Source organism: Choloepus didactylus, chromosome 12 (assembly GCF_015220235.1).
Source record: "Choloepus didactylus isolate mChoDid1 chromosome 12, mChoDid1.pri, whole genome shotgun sequence".
In the NCBI taxonomy this organism is placed as follows: Eukaryota; Metazoa; Chordata; class Mammalia; order Pilosa; family Megalonychidae; genus Choloepus; species Choloepus didactylus.
The window spans coordinates 50,120,942-50,142,004 of record NC_051318.1 but is presented as its reverse complement, the minus strand read 5'-3'; positions in this window follow the sequence as shown (position 1 = coordinate 50,142,004).

Sequence of the window (21,063 nt, the reverse complement as noted above, 5' to 3'; positions counted from 1 at the left end):
AGGGAAATTTTAGATCAGATATATGCTACTAGAATAAAAATTAAAAAAAAACGTAGTATCGTATAATAATATTCTTTCACCAGTTGTATCAAATGAACCACACTAATACAAGGTGTTAATAATAGAAGGTCATGTGGGAAATCTCTATTTTCTGAATGGTTTTTCTGTAAACCTACAACTTCTCTAGTGAAAACAAAATCAATTGGCCAAAGAAAAAATAATCTTACATAACAAACAAATAAAATGCGATAACATGTAATTTAAAAAAAACATTTAAGCCTAGCATTCTATATTGAGTGAAAATATTCTTCAAATGAAAATAAAATACAGAAATTTTCAGACAAATCAAAACAAAAACTATTTTAGCAGACATGTACAATAAAATTGTTGAAGGAAGTTTTTACTGGGAAGTAAAAGGATCACTAATAACATTCGGATCTACATGAAGAAATGAAGAATATCATGATTGTACACTTTTTGTGGATGGATGAAATGTGAATATATCCAATAAAACTGCTTAAAAAGAATATCAGAAATGAAAATATGTGAAAATATATATGAATACTTTTTCTAATTACTTCATTTCTTTGAAAGGCAATTAAATATGTAAATCAGGCATTATAACTGTATTATGGAGAGTATAACATGTAGAAGTAAAATGTGTGGTGATATTAACACAATGGCAAGGATATGATAAAATGATTTTTTAAGATTCTGAACAAATGTGAAATGCAGAAAAATATTATTTAAAGGTAGGCTGATAAAGTAAAGATGCTTACTGTAAATCTTAGAGTAATCACTAAACATTTAAAACCAAAACATATATCTAATATCTATACAGGAATTGAAATAAAATAAAAATAATTGATTATCCAAGACAATGCAGGAAAAAAGTTAGCAAGAACACAAGTTAGAGATAGAAAACAAATAGCACAAATACACTTAAATACAACCATATCAATAATTGAATTAAGTGTATTTCAACTTCACACCATGATTAAAGATGGAAATCAAAGACTATCAAAAAACAAATAGCAAGACTCAAAAATATACTATTTAAAACAGAGACAGGTGAAACACAGATATTTAAAAGTAAAAGGCTGGAAAAAGATTTACCATGCAAATACAGATCAGAAGAAAGATGATGACAATATTATTATGATGAAAAGAAGAATTTAGGCCCTCCATATCAAAAAAATGCATCATCATTGACCATTAGGAAATTCAAATTAAAACCACAATGTGATTCCTCTGCACACTGTCTAAAATGGTAAAATAATAATAATAATAATAATAATTGACCACAGCAAATGTTGGTAAGGATATACAGAAATGGAAATATCATTAATTAGTGGTAGGAGGGTAAAATTGTACAACCCGTTTAGATATTATTCTAGCATATGTTTTTCCATAACATTACATCTATCCTATGAATCAGAAATTTTACTTCTAGATATTTTTCTAAAATAAATAAAATCACATGTGTGCTTGCATACAAACACACACATGTACATATACTTTCTGGATATTTAGAGATAGATCATGATAATTTGACAGATAGATTATGATTGATAAATAGCTTGCTGATAGACAGATGGAGATACATAGAGATAGGTAGATAGATAGATACAGAGATAATTTATTCATAATAACCCCAAATTGGAAATCTAAATGTCCATAAGTATGGGAATGGATAGGCAAATTTGGATTTTTCTTATAATGGAATACTTTTTAGCAATGCAAAAATGAATTTAGGATATATGTGGCAACATGATTAACTTCAAAAAGAATATGTTGAGTAAAAGAAGCTAGATGGATAAGAGTAAATACTCAGTGATACCATTCATATGATGCCCTAGGAAGGACAAACCTAATCTATGGTGAAAGAAATCAGAACAGTGGTGGGAAAGAATAGGATTTCCTGGGATGCTGATTGAAAGGAAGTGGCACAAGGATCTTTGTAAAGTAGTAGAAATATTCCACATCAGGATAGGGGCATAGGTTGCATGCATTTATAATCCCATACATGGATTTGCACACTTCAGATCTGCACACAACACTGCATGCACACGATACCTCAACTCAAATCATTTAAAGTGATTTTTAAAAATACATGTAATATATAGGATACTATTCTTGCTTTGTTTTCTCCTTTATTTTTTTGACTACCCCCTGCTCTGAATTTCTGAGAAGGAATAGCTACCTAGGAAGCATCATGAAATTCACAGAAACTTTGAATAATTACCTAGTTTATCTCAAAGTAATTGAATAATCTCAATCAGATATGCCAAAAGATTCCTGGAAGTGATAAAGCTGTAAACTCTATGCCAGTTACATTCACACAGCTGTGCTCTCCTTGAATAAGCATCAACTCCAATGACTTATTATCATAGGAATAAAACTTGAAATTGAGTTTTAGAACAGTACGGTAATTTCCTGTACACACAGAGAGGCTTATAGTATTGTTAATACAAGTTTGCATTTACTCTGCTGACCAGGGTACCAGCAATTTCCCTTAATTATGAATAGTCCTTAGGTTTAGAGCATAATGTATGTAAGGACAAAGGCAAAATGTTAGCAATTAATTCTTAAGAAGGAAGCCATGTGGGTATAATGTAGAATGAGTTATTCTATGCTACTGCAAATCCCACAAAGGGGCACTATGAAAAGTTTCAAAATAACTGGTATTAAACATATAGTTAAAATTAATTCAAAGTGTACTGCCTTTGGCACCCAGTGTGAACTGCATGAACCATTTTAGACAAATAGACTAATCTTACACCAACTATAAATCATGAACTTTTCCAACTCTTTTATTTATGGCTTTGATTTTGTAGTGAGCAATTCCAACTTTCTTATAATTATTTTTCAACAAGTCCTGTTGTCTAAAGACCATAGCATGATTGTTTTCCAACCAAAACTTAATTGGTGGTTGATGATTTTGATGAAACTTAGAGTTAATTGAATCACCCCATCATAGGCTCACAACTAGTCCTTGTTTATTCATTGGAACAACTGTTTTTTTCCAGATTTATGGTTCCAAAAACAGAAGTCAATATTCAATGAACTCATTTCAGATATTATATCTCCAAATATTGGTTAATAAGATGTTTCCCAAATAAGAGCATAAATAAGATTTCTAAGTAAGAACACCAGTGTGGATATAATGAAACCTGTGGAGATATGTATATACATATGTATTTTTTTTTCAAATACATTAAGAAGCAGAGGTGAAGACTGAGAGAACAGCATCTAGAAGGGAAAAATTTGAATCTATATTTGGTTACTAAATAATATAATTAAAAGGAAAAATGCATTAAAACTGTAATAGGTTTTTTATCTGTTTTGATCATAAACAATAAAAATTATGTTAGTTATCTCTCCTTTAGAGATAGATTCAATCTAATTCACCTCAGTATTTAAAATTGTGTACTTTACTAATTTAATTAATTGCTCATTCACAAATAGTTATTGAATTCCTCTTCAGTGGTAGTCACTGCCATAGCAACTGGAGATTAAAAAATGAAAGAGAAAAGGAAAGACAAAAATAGAGTGAGATCAACAAAGAATACACATTGTATTGCTGTTTTGAGTCTTAAATAAACCTGTTTAGCTTTGATAAATGACTTTGGAGGACAAATTGATAAATGTGATGCTAAATTGATAAATTCCAAGGTTGTTACAAAGGCCATTTCCACAAGAGAGGTCTTCTGATGTAGGATCCACTCACATTTCATGAGATCTTTGAATCCCAAATGTTAGTTCCTGGGGTTCAGTCAGTCTAAAAAGGAGCAATCAGAGCAACAACAATCTAGTCCTATAAATACTATGATATATACAATGCATGATACAGATGATACATACATATGTTGCATATGATGATATGATATTTGATGATATGATATTTGATGATACTATGACAGCTATGGATCAAGTTGCATCCCCCAAAAGATATTTTGATGTCCTACTCCCTGTATCTAAGAATGTGTTCTTATTTGGAAGTAGGGTCATTACACATGGAATTTGGCAGGATAAATGAAGTCATACTGAAGGAGGGCAGGCCCTTAATTCAATATGACTGGTCTTCTAAGAAGAGGTGAGGTGAGGATGGCCATGTGAAAACAGGCAGAGAGTGAGTTATACCACTCCAAAGGAGCACAAAGGAATTGCCAACCACCACTAGAAAGCCAGGAGAGAGGCATGGAACAGATTCTTCCTTAAAAACTTAAGAAGGAGCATGGCCTTCCAAACACAGGAAGAATAATAATCAATTCAGGGAATTTAAGGTGAGTGGGCATATGCAATAGTTCTCCTTTGCCTATAGGAAAATTCAAATAATTTGCCAAGGTTTTCTTATCAGTCCCCTGCCCATCTTTCATATCTGTGTCTCTTCGTTCTCCCCTTATATGCCTTAAGAACGTAACATGCTAAGCTTATATGCCGTTGTCATGTCATTATCTAGAATTTCTTTTTCTATATGCATATCTCATGAGCTATCCATTTTTGGGGGGTTCCACACTAATGTTAACTATTTTTAAAGTCTTGAATATTGCACATGAGAATTAAGCACGTCTTCTGACACACTCATATATTATTTTTCCATACTTTTATTATACATTTACTTAGTTACAGGAGTTAACAGATCTCACTTCCCTGGTTGACTGGCAGTTTTGGTAGGCAAGTTTACTTTATTTTGACCCTTGGACCTGTATCATAGTAGTGGCTGACAATGTTGGACTTTACCAAACCCTATGAACCCGGAATGGAACAACTGTTAAACAAATCCTCTCACTGTCCCCCCACCCCTTTGTGACACTGAAAACTGCTTACTGCAAGGAAAAATCTATCCTCATGTGACTTAAGTAAGTCTCACAGATACCCTCAACTACTATATCTGTGAGAAAGCCAGGCACAGACCCTCCAAATTCCCTTCTTAAATAAGTGGCTGAACTGCTTGTCCCCATTGATCAATGAGAACAAAATTCCTGTCAAACTTTGGTTAAGTTTCTCTCTTTTCCCCAGATCATTAAACTTTCATCAGCTTGAGTCAACTGGAGTCAGCTTGGTCCTGTCTACATCTGCTCTGTAAGAGTCTCATTTGGAAAGCTGGCCTAAATCCAGTCATGCCACTTTTTCATCCCATTTCCCCACATCTGGTTCTTTCTAACCTTGTTTACTCCTTCTTGTTAAAGAACCCCCCTCCTCTTTTGGATGTGCAGATTTTACTGAGATGTATTCACATACTATATATTCCATCCAAAGTGCACAATGTCTCACAGTATCATCACTTAGTTGTGCAATCATCACACTCAATTTTAGACAATTTTCATTGCTCCAAAACAGAAAAATATCAGAAAGACACAAAAAAAGAAAACCCCAAACACCCCACATCCTTTATACACCCCTATTACTGACCCCTAATATTGGTGTGGTATACCTGTTAGTGCTTATGAAAGAATAAAATGGTATTACCGTTAACTATAGTCTGTAGTTTGTAATAGGTAATTTTTCTTCATACCACTCTATTATCAACTCTGTACAAGTGTCAATACACTTGTTGTAGTTCATGTAAGAACTTGTTTATATTTGCAGTGTTAAATGGTAACATACATGACTCTAAACAACCCCTTTCGACCGAATTCACCTACACTACAGCACTAAAACTTATAACCCCAATAACAAGCTACCCTCACCTCTATCCATTCCAAAACATTTAAGTTCATCCTCATTAAAAATTCTGTACATATTAGGTAATTGCCCCCCCCTCCTCTAGCAACTGTCTTTCTCTAAGTACTCTATATTCTACATTTTAAGACTCTGAGTTTACATATTCTTGTTAGTTCATATTAGTGAAATCATACAATATCTATCCTTTTGTGTCTGGCTCTTTTCACTTAGCAATATTTCTCCAAGGTTTACCCATGTTATTACATGCTTCAGGACCTCCTTCCTTCTTATGTTTGCATAATATTCCATCATATGTATATACCACATTTTGTTTATCCACTCATCTGTTGATGGGCACTTTGATTGTTTTGATCTTCTGGAAATTATGAATAATGCTGCTATGAACATCAGTGTGCAAATTATTGTTTGTGTCCCTGCTTTCAGATCTTCTAGGTATATAATGAGTAGCAGAATTGCCAGGTCATAAGGCAATTCAATATTTAGTTTTCTGAGGAACCACCAAACTAACTTCCACAGTAGCTGTATCATTTTACATTCTCCCTAGCAGTGAGTAAGTGTTCCAATCTTTCTCCACATCCTCTCTTACATTTGTAGTTTCCTGTTTGTTTAATAGTGGCCATTCTTAGATATGTGAAATGATATCTCATTGTGGTTTTGATTTGCATTTACCTAATAGCTAATTAAGATGAACATCTCTACATGTGCTTTTTAGTCATTCATATTTCCTCTTTGGAGAAATGTCTATTCATATATTTTGCCCATTTTATAATTTGATTGCTTGTCCTTTTATTGTTCAGTTGTAGGAGTTCCTTACACATACTGGATATCAAACCCTTATCAGATAGATATATAGCTACCAATTATTCTCTCACATAATCATACCAATTATTCTCTCACAATTATTCTCACACATTAGGGTGCCTTTTCACCCTAAGAAAAACACTTTTTTGCTTAACCCTTGAGACACTTACTGTCTCATGCTCATTGTGTTCTCCCTATTGCAATACTCGTCCTCCCCTGATTGCAGTAAACTTTTTAAATAGTTTCTCCTTTGCTAAGTTCAGATTCATTTTTATTTGACATTAATAAATATTTTTAAATATTAGTGAATTAAAATTAAATTCAACATCTACCACTGTTCTAGTTTGCTAATGCTGCCGGAATGCAAAAAACCAGAGATGGATTGGCTTTTATAAAGGGGGTTTATTTGGTTACACAGTTACAGTCTTAAGGCCATAAATTGTCCAAGGTAACACATCAGCAATCAGGTTCTTTCACTGGAGGATGGCCAGTGGTGTCTGGAAAACCTCTGTTAGCTGGGAAGGCATGTGGCTGGTGTCTGCTCCAAAGTTCTGGTTTCAAAATGGCTTTCTCCCAGGACGTTCCTCTCTAGGCTGCAGTTCCTCAGAAATGTCACTCTTAGTTGCACTTGGGATATTTGTTCTCTCTCATCTTCTCTGGAGCAAGAGTCTGCTTTCAACGGCCATCTTCAAACTGTCTCTCATCGGCAGCTCCTGTGCTTTCTTCAAAGTCCCCCTCTTGGCTGTAGCTCCTCTTCAAAACATCACTCACAGCTGCAGCTGCGCTGAGCTCCCCCTGTCTATCAGCTCATTTATATGGCTCCACTGATCAACTTAGACCCACCCTGAATGGGCGGAGCAACACCTCCATGGAAATTATCCAATCAGAGTCATCACCCACAGCTGGGTGGGGCACAGCTCCACAGAAACACTCAAAGAATTACAATCTATTTAACACTGATAGGTCTGCTCACACAAGATTACATCAAAGATAATGGCATTTGGGGGACATAGTACATTCAAACTGGCACAATACACTACATTGGTATTAGGAAATAGATAAAATGATAGAAATCGAAAGAAAAATCAATAGTCAATTTGTGACATTTTGTTTCAATTTTTTCAGCTATTTCTGCAATCATTTTTATGCAAAACATTCTGACTCGATCTCTATAAAAAATGTGGCTTTATATGGTAAACATGGTGTAAATTACTACTTATTTATTTTTTATTATTTATTTTTTAAAGATGAGGTTTAATACTAAGAATACTTATGCAAGAACATATTTATGTATTGCACTCTTGTTGGACATACACATTGTTTCTGAATTTTCATTAATACACATGCACACATATATAACATTGTGTTGTGTACATAAATTATTATTACTTACAAATAAGGGAATGAATATCTCAGTTTGATAGTTCAGAGCATATCAAGATGTATATAATTTGTATGCAAAGGGACACATAGAAGAAAATGTCATACATTTAAATGTGTATATACACATTTAAATTTATATATACATTCATTAAATAAATTACATACATTATATATATCACATTATTTTCCTTTAATGTCCAAGTCTCCATCATTAAATACTTTATTGCTCTATGCCTATACATTTATGAGCATGTGTCTTTTTCTATGTGCAATTTTCCCTCTGTGGTGTTTAATCCATTGCCTTGATTCATTTTTCGGCTTGTTAATGTCCATTTAATTTATATTTACCCTAATCTTTCCCATTTCTCATATACAAAGCAATAAAGAAATTAATCCTGGATGAAAACCCTGTCAAACAACAGGAAGCGGGGGAGCAAATGTCAGTGGGCATTTTAGATTAAGCACAATGTTAAGGTTCTGAGTACATATAATCTTAATTTCAAATAGTTTTCCTATCACTCTTCTGGCATTTGTTAAGAGCAAGAATTATAACAATCATTGTCAAATTTTTGCTCCCATATTTTATTAGTCTTTGTGTTGCCTAAGTCCTTCCTTCACAATAGATTCCCTGTTTGTTCACTATTTTGTTCTCTCCTTGACACTTGCTGGGCCTCAATTTGTACTTGTTAAATAAACTGACAAAGCCTACAAATTAATTTGGGAAAAAGTGAAAATCCTGCTCTGACAATTGGAGCTTAATTTATCACCAAGTTGCTCTGTAGCATAGATAAAAGGGTGCTCCCCCAATGCTGTAACCGTTTAATATTGAGCAACCACAGTGCATTGACAAGATCCATCATCCTATACTGGAACTATTACTGGAGGATAAAATGTCCTAAAGGATATTCTTGGAATAATTTTAAAAATGGAATATAAACTGTATTCTTTATATCAGTGTTAAATTTATTGAACTTGATAACTATACTTAATGTGGTTACACAGGTAAATAATACCCTTTTTCTTAGGTGTTATAGATGGCTATATTTTGTTAAAAGATAATGATGAAGATGCACTCGGTCAGTCATTTCCCAAAGCCAGGGGTTTGGCATAGGACTCAGATCAATGTCCATAGATCCGTCTCCTTCCATCACCTGCAAAGCATCAAAAGAACAGCTCTGTCCATGGAAATCATAGCACAAGGAGTAGGGAAATCAAACCTCAAATTAATCAAACAGGACACAATTCCCAGAGTGGGGGGAGAAGAGATCATGATTATGCAATCTACTCTCAAATGTTTGACAAATAGATATAGGTAGAGAAACATATAAGGAATGTGTCACAATGTAAAATGTTGGTAAGTCTGGTTGGTAAATAGGGGGTCTATTGGAGATATCTGTATTGTTTTTGTATTATTTTTGCAACTTCCCTGTAAGTTTGAAACTATTTCAAAATAAAAATTGAAAAAATATGTATTCAGAAAAAAAATGCCTAAATCAAAGCATACAGCTCAATGAAAGCTCAGGATATGAACAACCACCAATATCAAAAATAGTCAATATCAAAATAGTCAATATATCAAAAATAGTCAATAATCACTACTGTCATGCTTCCTTCTCATCACCAAATATCCCTACCCAAAGTTAGTCACTATCTGGATTTTTAGCACCATTGATTACTTCTGTCTGCTCTTGAAAATTATATAAATGGAATAATAGAGAGTTTACTTATTTATGTCTGGCAACTTTTGGTCAATGTCTATTTCTAAAATTTATTCCTGATATTGCTTGTAACATTTTTTTTCATTTTCATTCCTGTAGATTATTCCATTAAATAATATACCCCAATTTATTCCTTTGTTATCTGCTCATGGAAAAGTGTTATTTACCCTTTGCACATAATGCACAAGTTTTTCCTAGAATTTTTTAAATACATATATGCATTTCTTTTGAGAATATGCCTAGGAGTAGAATATCTGTGTCAGATATTATGTGAATATTTACACTAAGTAGATAATGCTAAATCAATTTCCAAATTGCTTTTAAGAATTTACATTCCCACAACTCCAGTCATATCTTACATATGCTTGATCCAGTGGAATCAGAACAGTTTTCCTTAAATTTTTGTGCAGATGGTTTAATGATATGGCTTTTAAAATGCAGTGTCCCAGTGGTCTATCACAGCAAATTCTGATTTAATGTTACTGGAAAAAGTTGATGCAATTGTTGATGAAAATGATTTGAAGAACATATGTCAAAAGTTCTGAATCAGAAAGTTTTTGTATCAGTATCCTAAATCAGAGCCCAGATATTTAAATAAAGGTGTGATCTCTAATTTTCCCCCATTGCTATAAAATTTACAATATTTTTATGAGGTATTTCTGTAGATTTTGGGTCCCCCTTATCCAGGAAAGAATAGTTATAATGGGATAAACAAACTTATGGGATTGACTCAGCAATATTTTACTCTAGAGCCCTATAGTTATTCTTCCATAAAAGACCCTGGGACTAGGGTGTTTCATTTGTCAAATCAAAAAAGAAATACCTTGATGCTCCTATGATTATGATTTTATCTTGTCTTTAATTTCTTCTACTTTTTTTGATTTTACATTTTTATTATTTTTTCTAACATTGAGTTGAGGGCTGTGTCAGTGACATTTAGTGGCTATGTGAGGTCTATTTCATAAGGGCCTTGAGTTGACATATTGTGCTTCCTCCATCCCTTGCTTCTCCTTCTGCAGCGTATTTGAGAGCCACATGTCCAAAAGGTGCAGTGCCAGATGGAGAAACACCCAGCAGCCTGTGTCAGATGTGTGCAAGAGGACCCCATCAACATTCAGAATGTAACAGCTAGAAATAAACTTTTGTTTGGCTAGGTCAGAAATATGTAGAATTCCCTTCAGGTGGTATTGAATCAGCAGTCAGTCGGTGGCAGAAAGTGATAAGGAAGTGTGTTTGAAGCTCTATGCATCCCAGAAAAACATGTTCTTAAATTTAACCCATTCCTGTGAGTGTGAACCCATTACAAGTAGGAACTTTTGATGAGTTTACTTTAATTAAAGGTGTGGCCCACCTCAGTCAGGTTGGGTCTTAATCCTATTACTTGAGTCCTTTACAAGCTGACAGAGGGTAATACATTTTGACAGAGAAATAAATTCCGACAGAGAGAAAGCAACAGTGGGAGCAGCCAGAAGCTGAAACCAACATAACCTGGAGAAGATGGGAGAAACCAAAAGAGGACACCATGTGCCTTGCCGTGTGACAGAGGAGCCAGGGATGGCTGTAGCTACCCCCAGAAGGCCAGTCTTCAGGAAGAAAGCATTACCTTAATGATGCCTTGATTTGGACTTTCTTTTAGCCTCAAAACTGTGAGCAAATAAATTCCCATTGTTTAATCTAACACACTTCATGGTATTTGTTTGAGTAACCTAGAAAACCAAAACAGTAAACAAGAAATATATTCATATATATTATACAATCGCAAAGTATTTGGTTACATTGTGACATAGAAGAACTGAGGAGGCAAAGTGCAACTTCAATAAAATTCAAACTCTGGTGGAAGTTCTTCACAAAAAAAATAATATTGATAGTGAGCATTGGTTGATACTAACCATATTTGGGTATATATTACAAAATGATAATGAGTTTGTGAAATAACTGGCCAGTCTATAAGAGAGAAATTAAATAGAATAGAGATATTTCAGGAAATGGATGTCTTGAAAAATTGCAAAAACTGACTGCTTTTAGTAAGAGGTGAAATTGAGAAAGTCTTTGGGTTATAAAGATTGAGTTAATCTGAATGATCAATACAATACAATATTATTTTATGACACATAGCACTCACTACTGAAATGAATATCATTAATAGTTCGATAAAATACCCAGCACTGATTATGTCAGTATAAAGATATCATAGAATCAAACATGAAAATGCAGGAGGCAAGCTCCTCAGACTTCAGAATCATATCAGTACTCACATTTTTAATTTTGTTGTACAGTCAGCCATAATCCTCCAAACATTTCAAAAGGTGTTGCAATTTTTTAGAGATAAAATATTTGCTAGAACTTTCTCACACCTTCAGTAACATTCTGTCACTAATGTCTCACTGGATACTGATATCCTTCAAGATTTCTCTTTTAGGTGTACATAAACATGATGGATTTTATTCCAGTAATTAGGTTATATTATATGGCACAGTTAATCTCAAAATAGGAAGATTATTCAGGATATCCTGACCAAATCATATGAGCCCTTAAAAATCAGAGTGTTTTCTCTCATGGGAAACAACAGAAATTTGAGAGACAAGTACCAGCTGGCCTAGAAGAAAGCAAACGCCTGCGTTGTGAGATGCTGAAGGAGAGGGCTCTTCTGGAATCTAAGAGTGATCCCCAGACCACAGCAGGAAGATGGAGATTTCAATCCTATAGCTACAAAGAAATGAATTTGCCAACAACCTGAGCTAGTTTGGAAGCAATTCTTCTCCAGAGCCTACAGAAAGGAACTCATCCCAGCTGACCTGATTTCAGCACTGGGAGACCCTAAGCAGAGAACCCAGCTATGCCAGGATTTCTGACCTACACAAATTTAAACTAAGAAACGGGTGTTGTTTTACGCTGCTAATTATGGTGTAATTTTTATGCAGCAAGAAAAAACCGAATATAGGTCCAAATTTATACAAAAACACATTCTTCTCATCCTTGAATCTTATAATCGTGATGTAAATTTCTCTGGAACACTCTGGTAAATGGCCTTTACTGCCTTTTATTCTAGGACATACCGCTTCCTAAGAAATGCCTCACGCTACAACACTAGCTGAAAATTCAATGATTATCATTTTCAGTTTGTGATTATACTATCCTAGGGGTAAATTTTTAACTTTAAATGGATAAAGTTAAAGAAAATTTTACAGAGAAATTATGTTTGTTTTTCCTGTTCAATTGGCAATATATGAATTTGAGTTACATAAGTAAATATATGTCAGGATTTGGGAATTTTTTTTCCTTGAGAAAATTTACAGCAGTAAACTAAAATAGAAATGAAAGGAAGAGTTGAATTTGTCCATGATCAGAATGACCATATATTTTGTGTGGTATCCAAACTTAGTTCTAAAACAAAGGGAATATCTGGTCATGAATGCAATATTAATGGATGAGATTTGGGAACTAAGTGAATGATGTCTTTGAGCCCCAGGGAGAAAAGATAGATTCCAGATATATTTTGTGGGACAGGAATTTTTTCTACAAAGATGGATGGTCTATTAGAGCATATAGTAAAATATTGCATGGTGGGGAAGTCTTATTTATGCTATTGTGGCCCATTACTTTGATAAACAGAAAATAAATCAGTATAATCAAAAAGAAATATAATGTGGGGAAAATAGACCAATTATTTCATATATGTGTAATGTATGCAAATAATTTTGAAGAAATACTTATCAAATATGACTAAGTTGAATGGAAAAACATTCACGGCGGCACAATAAAATGAAGGAAATTAGGAAAATTTGATTAATTCTATTGCATTACCCTAGAAACAGTGGGATGATAAATAAATGCAGAAGCACATATATGAAATTCTATAATTTTTATGTATAAAAAACACTAGATTTATTGAATAAAGGGCTTATTTTGAATAAAAGCTTTGCTTACTATTAAGAACAGTTAAATGTGCTCTTTCAATGATTGGATATTGGTAAAACAGTCTTTTATTTTTATGTTATTTAAAATTATAATAACTAAGCAGTAGATGAGTTTTTTAAGTATTATTAAGAAGCATGGTTTCCTGGGTCACAGAGCAGAAAACACTTTTAATTATTATAGATACTACTTGACTATAAAAACTATTTTAAAAGACAGAAGAGAAAATAAATTACAATGCTTTTTCTGACTATTGCTTATATAACTAGTTTTAAATAGACATTTTAGTGATGAAGTTCTCTTAAATAAATCAATGTGCATCGAATTTCAAAAATTTTATTTATGTGACATTCTACCTCCTTTAAAGCAAGAGTCTAAAGTTTCATCCAAGACACCTGGAGGCTTCCATAGAAGCCTGAGTTATGGATAAGAACTGGTCAAATTCACTTATGATTTTAAGATTATCTAGAAAGTCTGAAAATAACATTTTTCATGGGAGAACTGAAACTGAACATTCATGCATAATTCTTTAACAGCTACTTTCACCTGTAGTTGCTCTGGAGGAAAATGTGTGTGTATGTGTGTATATGCATGCACACCTACAGCAGGTATGAATTAACTCTAAGGACTTGCACAAAATTAACTAGAATTCATTAGTAGAATAAAAAGCCATCTCTGCAGCACAGCATCTGAGCTCTAGAGAAGGAAATACGTTTTTGGCATTGGGATATGTTAATATTGACTTATTTTTGCATTGTTCTGCCAAAGATAGACATGCCTCCAAGTAACATCTGCTAAGTTTCCTTGACTCTCATTGTTCTCTGTTCTTTGATCCATGCCTTCTGTCACATTCATAATCAAATCCCCAGAATGTGTGATCCCCTGGCCCTCTGATATGTTGACAAAAAATAAATAAATATTAACTGCCTAAATGCACACCTAACTAACAATATGAGTAATAAATACTACTTTATAAAATAAACTGTCACTGTTGAGAATAAGGAAGAATTAAAAATAGGTTAATATCATGCCTGGCTCTGCATAGACATCTTATGAAGTCATTCCTACCATATTAATTTCCCTTTTTTCTGGCTCACTGAAGGAGAACTCTTGGAAACCATCTGAGGACTAAGCATAGGTTCCCATTTTATATGCACATAACATTTTCCATCCCTTGAACATGGGGTTGGACATGAAACTTGTTGTAACTAATGGGGCATGTGCAAACATTGCTTATGTAGATATTGGAGAAATACATTCGGGTAAAGTTTTGCCTTATCTTCCTGGTCTTTGGAAACTTTCAGTCGCATCATGTGACTTAGTACCAGCTGGCCGCCTAAAGAGAGACATAGGCCCTTTGCCGTGTTATTGAGAAAACAGTCTGATATGTGACTGAGGCCTCAAAGATCAACCAATCTTCCAACTACTAAGCATGTCCATGAGGCATCATACATACTACAGCCCTAGCTGAGCCTTCCCAGACCAAAGTAAACTGTTCATCCAGACTACAGAAACATGAAAAATAATAAATATTTGTGGTTCTAAACTAGCAAGATTTTGGTTTATTTGTTACATGGCATCATCTATCTTCCAACTTAAAGCATCTAGATTGTGATTTTTCCTAATCATCAATTATTTTCATTTATACTCTGGTGGCTTTTGATCTAAAAGGCCTGTAATTTAATTATTTGTTTTCTGTTAACCAAAACAAAAACTGCTTCTGTAAGCAAGGGAAAACATGTATCTGTGTCCAAATGTTCTAAAGTAACATGTTCAAAAAGAATTTCACTAACAAGAACCCATTAATAAGTATTTTGCAATAAAGTATAAGACAGTTTTTGATTTTTAAAATATATGCTTTATTGCATTAAGTATTTGATCAAACAAAAATAAAGTGAGTTAAAAAATGTGAGAAGGTATCAAAAGTAAAAAATGAATAATTATGCAAAATTAGATTGAAGAGTATTCATTTTTTTTTAAATATAGGACCGAAAAAAAGAGCTTTGTGAGAAGGGAATAGTTAGAGTTGGATCTTTCTAACAGTTTTCTACAGGCTTGTTGATTTACCTTAGCTCACTTGCCCAAGCCTCAATCTCCTCATCTGCAAAGTATAGCACTGTAAATAATCATATTATATCTAAGTCTTTTAATTTTTAAGAGGAATAATTGACATGATGCATGTAAAGCATTTAGAATTAGATGTATGTAAACTAAAATTTCAGTAAATTTTAGTAATTAGTATTAGAGCACGTTCATCTGGCTCTATGTCTTCTGAAATTTCTCATATTTTGAAGTATTTAATCTATTACAAATGAAATTAATATAACAAGAATTAATTATCTTTGGAATGTTTAACATAAAATTAAATGGTTTCATCCAGATGAATTTTCAACATTTATCCTATTTCTTGATAGGGAATAAGAGAAATAGACCTTTCTTTTTAAATTTTGAAAATTACAGAAAAAATTGAGCCATTAATGTATTCTCTAATTGGTAGGTTTTGATTTTTTGGCAAAAATTATACAAATTGTAGTAAGCAAGATCACTATTGCCAAGTTCACAATCTTGAAGGAAAACTAGTAATTTCAGATGCTATTATTTTATAAATTTGCAATCAGAGACACATGGAACCTGGCAATGAAAAAATGAATTAAAAAAAAATCGGAACTTAGTTTAAGTGATACGCCTCACAGGTAACTTTTAATCTATGGAATAAGAAATAAAACGTGAGGTAGTAAGACAGCAAACTGATATGAGAATCAGTGGATGAATTTAGCAAGCAAAAACAAATAAAGACATAGAATTTAATATGAAAATTAAATTTCAAAAAATAAAAATCAACATTGAATGAAATTTGCTCAATAATATTACTTTTTAAGAAAATCTTTTCAGAATTAGTTAGCATTGAATTTAAAAGGAGGAGACAAATATGAAGGGCAGGAAATGGAAGTGCAACATATGTAAAATAGGCATTCGTTGAAAAGAACAAAGGAAACTAAGAGATAAATATTTAGTTTAGTTGTATCAAGATTGAGAGATTCATCCACATACGAGAAAAATGCAGATACTCTTAACAATTTAAACTTGCTGTTCAAATATTCAATAACCTTCCTTGCAAAGATTACCCAAAATTTAATTTTGGATTCAAAACCCGTCCATTAATTACATGGAGATATCAGCAAAATGTTAATTTGCTTCTGAGATGAGAAGACATAATAGAGTGCACTGCAGTAGTGTCGCCACTGCTCTGGTAAGTTTGCACCTTGACTTGCATTACTAAAGCAGGCTGTGTATCATTGCCATCATCATCCCCACAGTATTAAGTCAAAATATTTTCTAAGAAGGCAGACAATCTGTGATTAAAGTAAATAAGCCTAAAAGGTTTTTTAAAGGCCTAACCTTTAGAGGAAAAGCTGGAAGTAATAAACATATCTAGAGAAATAAACTTATAAAAGCCATTAGCTTGGCCATGTATACATGCTCTACAGTGCACATAATTACTTCTCTGGTTGAAAAATTAAAGGAAATTATAAAATCCTGCTGGTTCTGCTACCTTTTCTGCTTTACTTGAGCATAATGTAATTAAGAGAGGGAGAGAGAACCACCTTTGCCGTGGATTGATCATCACAAATAGCATAAGATGCCATTGAGCACCATTTTCAATAGCAAAAGGATTGAATATCTTCAGTGTTTTGAAGAAGCAGGGAATGAGGAATGGATATTATGTTTGGTGAAGGAGGTATGTTTTAGAGTCTGGGATTGCTCAGGAAATTTAGGAATCATGAGTATCTTAAAGGTCAATGGTGAAATGCGTTCTCATGACTGTCCAGTAATAGGTTTCATTCTCATTGAGCTCCAAAATAATAAAAATAAATAAATACATAAATAAGAATAAGTAACAAAGTGGTTGTACTGAAAAGAAAATAGTATCCTATGCATTATTTTCAGATCACGAGGGAGAAAAATGCCAGGAGAGAAAGCATCCATAGATAGGTTAAGAATCCTCAGGTGAAAATGGTTAAGTTTTTGTTGGGCCAAAAATTTGTTGATGTATCACTCTGAAAACCCCAGACCCATAAGGAATATTGAAGAGTCCATTGTCCTTTACAGGGCATTGAGCGATGGAGATTTTAAACTTTGGCTATTAGTATTTTCAGTGCTTTATCTGATTCAGAACTACATCATAGATTATTAATAAGCATATAGTTGTTTAAGAGTATTTTAGAAATATGTTTGTAAATTGGTTAAGTTTCATAATTCTCTGCAATAAAATAATGAAAGGGAATTATATCAGTTATGATTCTCCAGAGAAAAGAACCAATAGAATATACACAAATATTAATATATTAAGATATTTGTTTTAAGGAATTGGCTCATATGATCATGGTGCTGATGAATCTGAATTCTATAGTGCAAGCCAGCAGGCTAGAAATTCAGACTGAAGTTGATGTTAGCATCTTGAGGCAGAATTTCTTCTTCTCTGGGAAACTTCAGTTTTTGCTAGGAAGGCTGTCAACTCATTCAGTGAGGCTCGTCACATTATTGAGAATAATGTCCTTTACTTAAAATCCAGTGTTTGTAAATGGCAATTACATCTACAAAATACCTTCACAGCAACATCTAGACTAGTAGTACTTCATCAACCAACTGGGCACCAAATCCTAGCCTATGTGATAACATAACATTAAGATTATGGTACATTACAGTTACAGAATACAGGCTTCCACAATCTCCAAAATTCCCCCGTAACACATTTTTTTTTGTAAAAGATTTAGAAAATGACATTTCTTTGTGTTTAGAAATAAACACTTATTTGATATATTCTAGAGACACCATGTGTTTCAAGGATTAAATCAAAAATTCTCAAAGTCTTATAGACAGTTAAAAATAGAAGAGATTCAGAGGATGGTAAGAAAAATTTGGCTTCAGGATTTTCATCATTGTGAAAGGCCAAAAGCTTATGGACCCAAGTGTTGAATATTAAAAGATATTAGAAATAATAGGAGGGGATTTGATGATGATGCTTAACCTATGTAATAAGAACATCTAATACTATCACCCTTTTTTTTTTTTAATCTCTTTAAGGGTACTATCTTTATCTGATAAATCTGGATTGGATCACCTGGCCCAGTTTAAAATGTTTAGGGGGTTCTCTAGCTCCTCTTAACACCATTACTTAAAACTTGGGGAGAAACCATATTAAAAATAGGATTGGAGGAATCCATTCATCATAAGAGACAAAGGAATGCTTTGCTAAGTAGAGCACTAATCAAATAAGCAATAAATATCTAATTAATTATTGTACATCAAATAAAAAATTATATGAAAAAATACAGTAAACAAAGTCAAAAAGCAAATGATACCCTGAAATATTATAAGGCAGATAAAAGTTAATGTTTTAATTTATAAAGAGATCATTGAAACCATTAATAAATTTAATATAAAAGTCAAAAGATTATGGCACATACAATATGATTGGTTTATCCATTGATTAAATAAATACCAGTCAAAATAAAGAATACATTATTTTTGCAACTTTATGGATAAATACCATTTCTTAATCATTGTAGAAAGGAATATACAGAGTTTCAAAATGTCTGGCAATAAAAAATCAAAATTCTGTTGCTTTATTCTTGTATCTTAGCATAAAAATATGACACTACTGTATTATTTTAAAAAGCATCCCAAGACAACCATTGCATACCAATGATCTAATTAACAAATATTAAGAAATCCAGTGTAAAATATCAATTTCTAGGTGGATGGTTAAGCAAATGAATTTATAATAAAAATAATAGCAAACATGAAAGACTAGTAACACAAATCTCAAAAGACTTTAAAGATGAAATAGCAAGGAGACAAAGAGTGAAATCATTTTTATTAAGTCTATGAATAAAGGCATGCAAATATGCATGTATGTGCACACACAAAAATACAGAATAAACTTCTGTGACTAAATTTGAGGAAAAGGCTTCTTAATGTAATCTTATATTCATGAACTATGGTATTATTGCATTATAATTATTGAAATGTATGATTCCATATAGTTTTTAATAATGACAAGAAAAGGAAGCCTGAATTTTAACCAAATAACAACTGTTCACACTATTTTTTTCCTATTCTATTTCTTATTATTTTATGTGTCTCTAGAGCTTTCAGGTGGTTTGAGACAATTTATGAAGTTTAAATTGTGAGTAATCCAAAATTATAAAAATTGTACTTACTATTATTTTTTTAATTAAGAGACACCGAATAAGGAAACAATAACAAATAAATCAGCAAATACCAGAAATTACTATATAACTCAAAAGCATGCTTTTAATTGATGGTGATTAGGATTCATAAATGTCATAATTATGATACATAGTGAGGCCAATATGATGCAAAGTGAGGCTAATGTCATAATTTCACTATTTCTGAATGTAAATACAATTTTTTCCATCCCAAACTCCACATAAGAAATTTAAATTTCAGTAGATTATTTTATCCTTTCAGAATGTTGGAAGGTAAGTTATTTATAAGCATTTTACTCAATTAAACAAAAATATTAAGTAATTTTAGGACTCTAAATTATTAGAATTATCTCTAGCAATCATCTTTATTACATTGTGTCTTAGTGATCTTTTCTTGCATATTATTAATGAAAAATTACATAATTTTATGGTACACATTTGTACTTATTTTCAAGAAGAAGTAGGGAATGAAAACATGCTAGGGTATTCTCCAAAGACACTGCAATAATTCTTGCTTAAGTATAACAAAATTAACAATATTGTAATGTATCTGGATGAATATTTTAATCACCAACTGTGTAGTACGTATCTCCCAGAGCAGTATGACACACAATGTTTAACAATTCTATGTCCCTCCTTTTTTATTAAAAAAAATACTTTGGCAAAACAAATGATTAAAAGACAATTATTGGATCTAAGATGGCAGCATAGAGAGGAGTAGAAGCTAGTTAGTTCCCCTGGAAAAACTAATAAACAACCAGGAACAACTAGTAAATAATCCAGAATAACTGTGTGCATGGAGGGAGAACATGACTGTCCTCTCAACATACACCAACCTGAATTGGGAGGAATGCCTGAGATTGCAGTATAAAATCTGTAAGTAAAACCTATGGATCCAAGCTGGGAGCCCCCTCCCCACACAGCCCAAGCTGCAAAGCCTTGTGGTGCTAGAGAGATGCCGTCTCCCAGCAAGTGAAAATAGCTTACCTGAGCTCCAACTGGGATTTTAATTAACAAGTGTGGACTGCTCGCTACAAGCTGTGAATCCCCAACAAGCAGACAGAGGCTTTGGGTGATGACTGAACTTGGAGAGCCAGAAGGTAGCTGTGGACTGGCCCTGAAGGGGGGCTTTCTGTCCCTGCTTTGGCTCAGTGGAGAAAGCCTCAGCCATTTTCAGTTCAAGTGCTCTGACCCAGACAAGGGAGGAGATAGCACAGGCAGAATCTATGCTAATGCTAATGACCTCTCCCTAGGGACTTATCGTCCCTAAGAAGAAAGGGGTGGGGCCCAGCTCTACTACCCACCTTCCATTCAAAACTAGACCC